The sequence below is a fragment of the Dinoponera quadriceps genome, unplaced genomic scaffold (genome assembly GCF_001313825.1).
Source record: "Dinoponera quadriceps isolate SergipeBrazil2010 unplaced genomic scaffold, ASM131382v1 scaffold115, whole genome shotgun sequence".
Classification (NCBI taxonomy): domain Eukaryota; kingdom Metazoa; phylum Arthropoda; class Insecta; order Hymenoptera; family Formicidae; genus Dinoponera; species Dinoponera quadriceps.
The window spans coordinates 714,005-723,680 of record NW_014554511.1 but is presented as its reverse complement, the minus strand read 5'-3'; positions in this window follow the sequence as shown (position 1 = coordinate 723,680).

Sequence of the window (9,676 nt, the reverse complement as noted above, 5' to 3'; positions counted from 1 at the left end):
GGGGGGGGGGGGAAGTTTGCGACGGGAGGTCGCATCGGGACGCGGCGAAGGCGCAAATACGCTCATTACACCGGATGCGTCATCGTTAAGTAGCTTTCGGAAGCGCGGAATCACATCCAGTTTACAGATGGATCTTCTATCACGTCCGATGCGAAGTCCGGGAGGGGAGGGAGGGGAGGGAAAGTGGGGAAGAGAACACACCATCTGAACATGTCAATTATGCCCCCTGGTCAATCCCTCTGGTCATCGCCCCCTCGGCATCTGCCGAGTTTCACGAATCACCGTGCCGTATATATGTGTGTGCTTGGCAAACGCGAACGTTAAAGCCCGTCTGCCCGTGCGGACCTACACCCTTCCCCCCGCCACCCACTACCACCACCTGGTCTACCACCCATCACTGCCGATGTACAATCAGTTCACTGTTCATAGGTCCTGCGCGCAACGATCTCTATCTCTCTCTCTCTCTCCCTCTGTTAATTATTGCGAGAAACACGCGGACGCGCGATATACCGGATGTCCCAAACTAATCTCGGTTCCCGTGATGTGCAAGTAGAACGGGTAAAACTGAGTGGATAAGTCCTTTACCGTTTTGCAAATAGACGCGAAATTTCGAGTTATCAATGATTGTAAATGGCCACGTATAGAAGCTTCTTTAATTAATAATAACTCAACAATTTGTGAATTATTTGCAAAATGGAAAGGAACTTTTTGGTTCAGAGTGGCCTGATCTACAAACATATGACAATTGTTGTACCTAACGATAGACATCAGTATATTGAACTTTGACCCTTGAACTTGTCGTTAGGTACAATAGTTGGAGGTGAGCATCGATACCGGTTACCCAACCTCACCGATACCGGCTGGTCGTCTCCCTTGCACGAACGGTAGAGATGAACACTAATATCGGCAAACCGGCCGGCCGGGCTCGCACGGAGGAGGATGCGTCGCATCGACGCGATTTTGCGCCACGTTCAATTGTTTTCCATCGCCCTCGCCCTTTTAATGGCAGCCTTCATCGGACTCAACGTAAGAAGATCCGGGAAACGACTGATATGTTTTGCACACTTCCGCAATATTTTATCGGTGACAGTCGAATTGGCCCTCCGTCGTTCGCCGCAGCACTTTTCAATAGTGGCGTCCGTCTCTTTCTCTTTCTCTCTCTCTCTCTCTCTCTCTCTTTTTCTCGATCCATCGCGCTCCATCGCCGCTTCTCTTGCCCTTTCCTTCACTCGCGCATCGCGACAACTTTTTCGGCCATTCTTCACGGAATTCCGTGGCGCAAATATTCCATCCTTTTTCGAAGTCCTTCTCCTCCGGTTATATCCGCGCGCGCCTCGCTGACGTTGTACGAACTTTTCAAGCAATCCACTTATACCGTGGCCGTTTTGTCCGAAGTTCAGCGTCCCGCAAGAGCCACGCCCGGGGAGATTGACCCGTTAACATATCTATTTTAATTTTACGCGTTGCTTCCGACCGAGTAAACAACCCCCGCGGCCCGTCAAACGGCCGACTCGCGGCGAAAATAGTAATGATTCCTCGCGAGAGAGACTTCCCTTGCAGAGAATTAATTATTAGTGCCTATGATAAATTGGCCGGTACTAAATTACTGTTGCTCGATAATTTTATTATTCGTACGAGTAATAAAAATTACCGGGCAACAATAATTTATCACCGGCCAATTTATCATTGGCAGTAATAATTTTCCATAAAGGTTTGGCGTTAACTACAAACGTGATACTTTGCACATACCTTCGATTTATTTATTAGTCGGTTTCCGTCGTCCATAAAGAACGAGCGATTCGCTCGTCGATTACTTTCGTTGTGTTTTCCACCAGTGTTTGGTAAATTATCAGTGTAATTTTCAGCTCTAATTGAAATATTGTACGATACATATATATATATATATATATATATATCCCTCCATTTCCTTTCTCTCCTTCCATTTTACTCTCCCTCTCTCTCTCTCTCTCTCTCTTCTTCCCTCGGCCCTCGTGCTTTTTCGCGTTTCGATTCGATATTTCCGTTGATTTTTTATCATTACTTCACATCGCGGGGATTCAACGCTTGTGTTTGCGCTGCCTTTACATAAATCATATGCGAAAGTCAAATATTTTCAACGCGCGAAATGCGATTCTTAGAGCGATGCCAAGCGTTTCGCCATGAATCGCCCAGTTTTGCATTTTTCAACGGCTGACAGGCCGGCATTAAAATAATTGCCGATTCGCCGTTACGATTTTATACATGACACGGAATCAATCGAAACACAGCATAACATTAACCATAATAAACTCTGCAATAATTAAAAGGTGCACCGACGGTTCGAAGGAGAGAACAAATGCAAGAACTTTGTTCCTTCTTTCTCTTTATCTTCGATTGTGTTTCAAGGCATCATCTTAAAAAATGGGTGCGATGAAACGACCGATCGTGGAGGCGTTTGATCGCGGATCTGAGGTCGCGTGTGTCGGCGAATGTTCGCGACGATTCGGCGATGTCTGCGACTGAGATATAAATTCAGGGAACGAAAACTGGGCGGAAACTTGGCGGAAAGTGCGATATTGTCGCACCGTCCCGTCGAGCGACGCTCGTTGTTGTAACTCACGTCGGTACTACAGTCGCCGTCGTTGTTATTGTTATTGTATGTTGTGTGTCGTCGCCATCGTTGCTGTTGTTACGCGCTCGTCAAGGGCTGGTAGCGCGTATGTCGTCGCGCGTTCCGCCCCGGTAATAAGTTCCCGCTCCCAATAACGCGCCTCGGTGAAATTCAATTAAACTTGGCGAACTCTATAATTATGTTTGTTGTATTTTTCATTTCGGCTCGAAACTCGTCGTCCGAAACGCAATATACCGACCGGCGTCTCCCAGCGTCCACCAGAACTTTTCGAACGTACGAATGGTACTCTCGCGCGTGACTAAACGATTCTTCTACTTCCGGACTGAGATCTTCCTTTCCCCGCTATTGAAAAACTACATTTATATTCTCGTTTACTAAATTTTAATTGTATGTAAGTACAAATCTGCAGTATATTTTGAAGAAATCCGCGGCGTGGTAGCGAACGTATTAAAGCACTTATTGTAGACCGGAACTTACCATACGCTTCGCCCTCGCCGCTCATGATCCGCGGCGATGTGCGATGTTTCTCTCTGCGACTCGACGTCCGTACTTGGGTGACTCCAATTGCGAGGACATTCCTCTTGGTTTCCGGCTGTGCGTCGATCCACGCCGCTGCGGTAACGCCGTAAATACGGCGGATGGGAATCTTCTTTTTCGCTCGCAGCCAACTTGAGAGCGTATCGAGCGGTTGCTCGTATTATGCGCGGCGGCGTCGGATATTTCGCGGCGCATCGCGCGCGCAAACACGCATACATACGCACATAGGCGGTCCAGAGGGCGAAGCGAAGCCGGAGAGGGGAAAAAGGGTGGTTTGCGTCGGAAAACTGCGAGCGAGCGGAGCGCGAGCGCAACGTCGGCGAAATGTCCGCGCGCGCCGTCCGGAAATATTTCGGGGTTTTTACAGAGACGGCGAGGGATTAAACGAAGGAAACAAAAATATTTACAAGTGTGCGTGCGTTGTTGCCGAAAAAAAAAGGAAAAAGAGGAATTTTAAATTAAAACGAGCACCTAGACGCGCGCGCACGCGCGCGTACCGTATATGCGCGCGTCGATGAGTGCGTGCGTGCCTGCGTACGTTTGATCTGCAGCCGTATCGACGTTACATCCTGGGATTTTTAAAGCGTATCTCTCTCTCTCTCTCTTCATCCTTCGTATGTAGGAGCGAATTAAAGGGAAGAGCAAATGAGCAGCCGACTTTCGCGCTGCAGCGCGAAACAAGCGATTTAATTGGGCGTACACTTGTATTATTAATTTAATTGGGCGTACACTTGAGTCATTAATTAAAGAAGCCTCTATGCACGGCCATTTTCAATTATTGATAACTCGAAATTTTGCGTGTTATTTGAAAAATGGTACAGGACTTTTCTGCTCAATTTCACCCGTTCCACTTGCACACTACGGTAACCAAGATTAGTTTCGGACACCCTATATATGTATATGCGCGCGCAGCGTAGTAACTATTATTCTTTATTCCGTATCTTGTTTTATAATTGAAACTTGAATTATCGTGCGATTGAGAAATTCTCTTTTCACAGCGGCATTTGTCATTCGATTACTCTTTCAGAAAAGACGAGCTAATCAGTCTTATTTAATTTCAATGAATTTATTCGCGATTTAGTCGCGTCTCGTCGCATCGACGATTCGCAATGGTCGTTATGGCGTACACTGATATCCGCAGTAAATTAAATCTCTTTTTTCTCTCTCTCTCCTCTCATTTTCTCTCGCTCTCTTTTTTTTTACAAAGCCGATTAAAATATCCATATAAAATATTACTGGTAACGTTTCGACGATATCCTGCGGTGAAGGTATCAATTCGCGTGGCGATACCTTTCTATTTTCTACAAATTATATTTCCGAGGGGGGAGGAGAGAGGAATAGTAGTATGCGCGGTGTACTCGTTAATAACGCAACCAGCGAAAATTCACCGTCGCGAGACCGCACTCCGGCCGGTCCTGGAACGTATTCATGTATATTTTATCGCCTAATTACTGCGATATTCGTCCGCGAAAAGAGACAGAATGCTCTCGTATAAACTCTCGGGAAATTTCAATGGGTTTCGGGCAGTTCAGCTCCATTTTACTTCCGAAAAACCATATTTGCTCGTTAGGGCCGCTAATGAATTCAGAAACGAATTTTCCGGCTATCCCGATATCGTGGTACTTAAAGAGAGATCACGTTGCGCGAGCGAGCGAGCGCGCCCTCAAAGGACGATTACGAGCGATTACCGAGTTCAAAGAGTCATTTTATTAATCAGTTTTGTCGCGTGAATTCGGCGTTCCATTGAAAGCGGTAATCTCGCCCGTCAATGATGCGCCATTAATGAGATCATCGCGAGAGCGTGGGATCATGATCGGCGAATTTACATTTTCGTAACGCTTAAGAAGTTGCTGACCGTGTTGAGAATGAGTCGTGAGTCGAATCCGAGTTCAAAATTAGCACTATAATAATTGACGGTCTTGCCTTATATTTTGAAAGTCACTATTTATATCTTTTTATGCAAACTACATCGGAACAATCGCTTTTAGATACTAATGCGTGCCCTTCGTTCGTTTCATTATTCCGTCCAGAGGCGGACAGTGATTTACGCTATCTCCGGTGGTCGGGAGGAAATAATACGGGGAAAGGGGGGGGGGAGGGGGATGAGCAGCGCAATGAGAGAACATGACACCCATTCGCGTGGAGCAACGGCCGGGCAATTAGGTCGGTTACGTCGGAACTTATTAAAAGGAAGTAGAGAAACCCCGACTTTGACGGGAACTCAATTTGTATCCGTTATTTCCAGCCGTCCGGGAGGAGAAGGAGGGGTGAGAGGGAAGTGCGCGACCGCGAGATACTTCCGGGCGTATTTTGCATCGCAAATAAGAGCCGACGATGAGAACGACGACGACGAGCGGCGACGGTGCCGAACTTTTTATTTCTCCACCTCGCTCCTTTCTCAAGTAACTTTCTTCAGTAACTTTCGCGATTTTCCACTGTAACATCTTCGCAATTTGAAAGGAAAAAAAAAACGATACTATCGCTACGCATTTAAATCTTCGGTGAGTCACGTTGCGATTTCAAAAAATAACCGTAGTAGTGCGTTTCATTGGCGTTACTTCGCCTCAATATTGGCTAATTACGAATTGTGGCTCCATCTCATGGACATTTACTAAATTCTTAATCCTTTGAAACACGTTTTTCCTCACGCTTATTTTTCATCAAATTTGGTACCCGGAGCTTTTTGGGATCGCTTTTAAGGGTTAAACTACCCTCGTATAACTCACAAAAATTGATAATCGTCGTATTCGTCTTTCTTTATTTCCGTGTGCATTTCCACACATCTATTTCATACGTCGTTCTGACCGATAAATACGTCCCACGCGCGGTTGTTGGATTAGTTGAGAGTGCGCGCGCGACGCCTCCTTTATATTTGATATCGAATTATCGGGCCGAAGAGATCGGGAAAACAAAAAGAAAAAAAAAGAAGAAGAAATTGTCTCGAATCCGTTTCCCGCGACGGATATGTAGGACATCCATCTCTTTTCGCGACGGCGCTTCGCTCGAAATAATCGCGACGTTCTTACCCTTTCTTTCTCGTCAATCTCCCCCCCCCCTTCCCCTCTCTCTCTCTCTCTTTCAATGTTATCACGAGATCTACGATCTACGAACCGTCGTCCGCCATCGACGTACCCCATGCCGCCTGACCTTTTCAATTCGGTGCTCGACGCGCTCTTCTCGCGTAACCGACCGTATTCTTCGTCGTAACTGAGTTTACACCGAGCGGGCGAACCGGTCGTTTTCGCAAGCTCGTCCGCGATACACTCCGGAATGTTTGCTTATCATTATAATACGGTTTACAACTTCCGCTTAGTTCGCCTGGCTGACATAACATTCGCAAAATCGCGCGCCTCTCCTCTGCGAGAATGTTTGAGACACAACGTCTCTGAAAACTCGCGGGAAGCATGAGCGACGTCTTGTTCGAGACCTTGAAACCAATGCAGCTCCAATGTATTAGGTTGGTAAGAAAGTTATGTCGTTTTTTTTTAGGAAATTTCAATTTCTTTTATTTAAGCTCATAAGTGAGATTAATTAATGAAATATTGACCACTGTTTTCTATGACCTTCCTCCATCTGTCAACACGGTTATTTATGCCGGATGTATAAAAGATCTTATTCTTTGAAGCCAGAAAATCTACCACTGTCCTCTGAACATCCTGAAAATTTCGAAATTTTTTTCCTTTAAGAAAATTTTTCATCGAGAGGAACAAGTGGTAAGCATATGGTGCCAGGTCAGATGAGTATGGTGGATGTGATAAAACTTCATAACCAAGAGCCTGGAGCTTCTCCTTCGTCCTTAAAGCCACGTGAGGCCTGGCATTGTCACGTTGGAAGACAACACCTTTTCGGTTATGAGGTGCTGGACGAAGTTCACGTATTTTTGTATCCAGTCGGGTTAGCTGATCACAATATAGGTCTGCTGTGACAGTTTGATCTGGTTGCAACAGTTCTTAGTGGATAGGACCTCGACAATTCCACCAAATGCAAAGCATTAGCTTTTTTTGGTGCAAATTGGCCTTCGCAAGGGTAGGAGGCGAACTGCTTAGCATTACCTTGGCTCTTTTCCTCACTACATTGTCATACACAATCCACTTTTCGTCACCAGTAACCAGCTGATCCAAGAATGGCTCATATTGTTGTCGAGCAAGAAAAAAAGAAGCAATTCGATCTGCCATATTTTTTTCGCTTAATTCACGGAGAATCCAACGACACCGTATGTAGACAAAGCCAAGCCTGTTCAAGTGGTTTTCAATTGTTATGTGGCCAACGCTTAACTTATCCCCGATCTCCCTCGTAGTCAATAATGGTTCATTACTCACTAAAGCCCTCAGAACGTCGTCATCAAGCTCCTTCGCTCTTCCGGTGCGAGGTTCATCTTGAAGCTTCATGTCACCTGACCTGAATTTTTCAAACGAACTTTGAACCGTACGCACTTTAACTTTAAATGATCCAAAGACGAAACAGAAATTTTTATGAGCTTCCGTCGCATTATGATCAAGTTGGAACTCATAAAGCATAGAGTGCCTAAAATGAAGTTTATCGTGATCCATCATATACCGCTATTTCTCAAAATTAAATGATTAAAAAACACCTGTAATATCAAAAATCAAAACGTGGAACTACTAGCTGTCGATTAATACCAAAATTGTCTAAATCGCACAAAGGACAACGAAATAATGAACATTTCAATTGTAGCAGCAGAAAAACGACATAACTTTCTTACCAATCTAATAGCTCTTAGAATCGCGTCACTTCGATGAAAAGTAGCGGTATCTTCGTATCGAGGCTAAATCATGGATTATTTATAAAATCTTACACCGATATCGCCCATGATGCTCCAAAACAGCAATCATGAAGCATAATGGTTCAGTAATGATGTGCCTAATTAAAAATTTTTGATTCAGTATGCCCAAGAAGTAAGACTACGTTAGTGGAATCTTCTGCACTAAATGATTGTCAGCATATCCATCGCGAATTCTTTTCTCTCTTCTTCTTTCATGTCTCATTTCTCTCTGTCGCTTACGTGCAATAACGTGCTTATTTATACACACGCACACACACATCGGAAAAGGGTTGCCGAAATGCGGGGAAGTAACTCCGATCCCTTAACGCGATGGGAATTAACGACATCAACAACTTTGCGCCCCCGCAGTGTATATATCCGTCGTTATTGAATTTTCTCCTATGCGAATGCATATGGCGGTGGAGAGAGAATTGCGGGGTTTCACTGGGAGGCTAAAGGGGTGGGAAAGGGTGCACTGTAGGCACGCTCGGTCACGTGTGTACGTATACAGGGTGTCTCAAACTAATCTCGGTTCCCGTGGTGTGCAAGTAGAACGGGTGAAAGTGAGCAGAAAAGTCATCTGCCGTTTTGCAAATAACACGCGAAATTTCGAGTTATCAATGATTGAAAATAGCCATTTATAGAGGCTTCCTTAATTAATAACTCAACAATTTACGTATTATTTGTGTCTTTAATTAGTTTGGAACACCCTATATATATACATATATGCCTATGCATATTCACAGGGGGGTTACCATTAGCCCCGATAAATCCGCACGCAGTCGTGATTGCACAATAAATGTGCAAACGCACTCGTCAGCGTTTGCGCGCGCGTGCGCCCTAAAAAAATGATTTATAAATATTTATTAGCCTGTTCAGGAATGACGTAAAATGCGCCGCGCCGGTTGAAATGTACTGCCTTGCTTCCGTGCGCAAGCGTGTCTATGTATACATATATATATATTATGACGGCGAAAAATATTTTTCGAACGAACGTGGCGCCGCACCACTGTTAATTTCGCGTGTGCGAAATCTACGGCGTGGCGCAGCTGCGGAGAATTATCGTGCAACTTGTGTCAGCATAAACAAACAGCCGCGCGACGTCGTTTCGATTGAATCGATTATTGCGGACAAAAATACGTAACTCAGGCTCTAACTGAAACATTGAGAATGTTAAACAATGCGATTCTGACGAGCGAGCGGGGGATTTTAGGAAAATATAATAGCGAAAGCTCTCTCCCGAAATGTCGGCCCTCTTTATTCCGCGGCTTCTCCGTTGACTCGCTTTTAATAGCCGGCCTTGCTTTAATCGGCTTTCTTCCGAATTTTTTAAATCAAAAGGATTCGGCCGACCACGTCGTATATCGAGTTTTAATAGAGATTTATCGGAGAGTGTGTCTCTTAAATTAAGAACTTAAGAGTTACTTTGGAAAATAGCGGATCCCGTACATCAAATTCATTACATCGGCACACAAAAGTTGAGAGGGCTGGGAAAGAAAGAAAGAAAGGCAGAAGGAAAGAAACAAAGAATGATGATATCTTACCTGCGCTGCTCTTACAGATATGCCCAAAGGAAAATGTAAAAATCGCGCATAGAAGTCGGACGAGAGAGCGAATTTGTACAAAATGAAAATTTCATTCAAAAAGTTCCGGCGAGGGCATTTTAACGGTCATTCTTTTGATTTTTCATTTTGCGTTACGCAGAAATGCGGGTGAACGCGCAAAAATCGCTTTTATGAAGATAA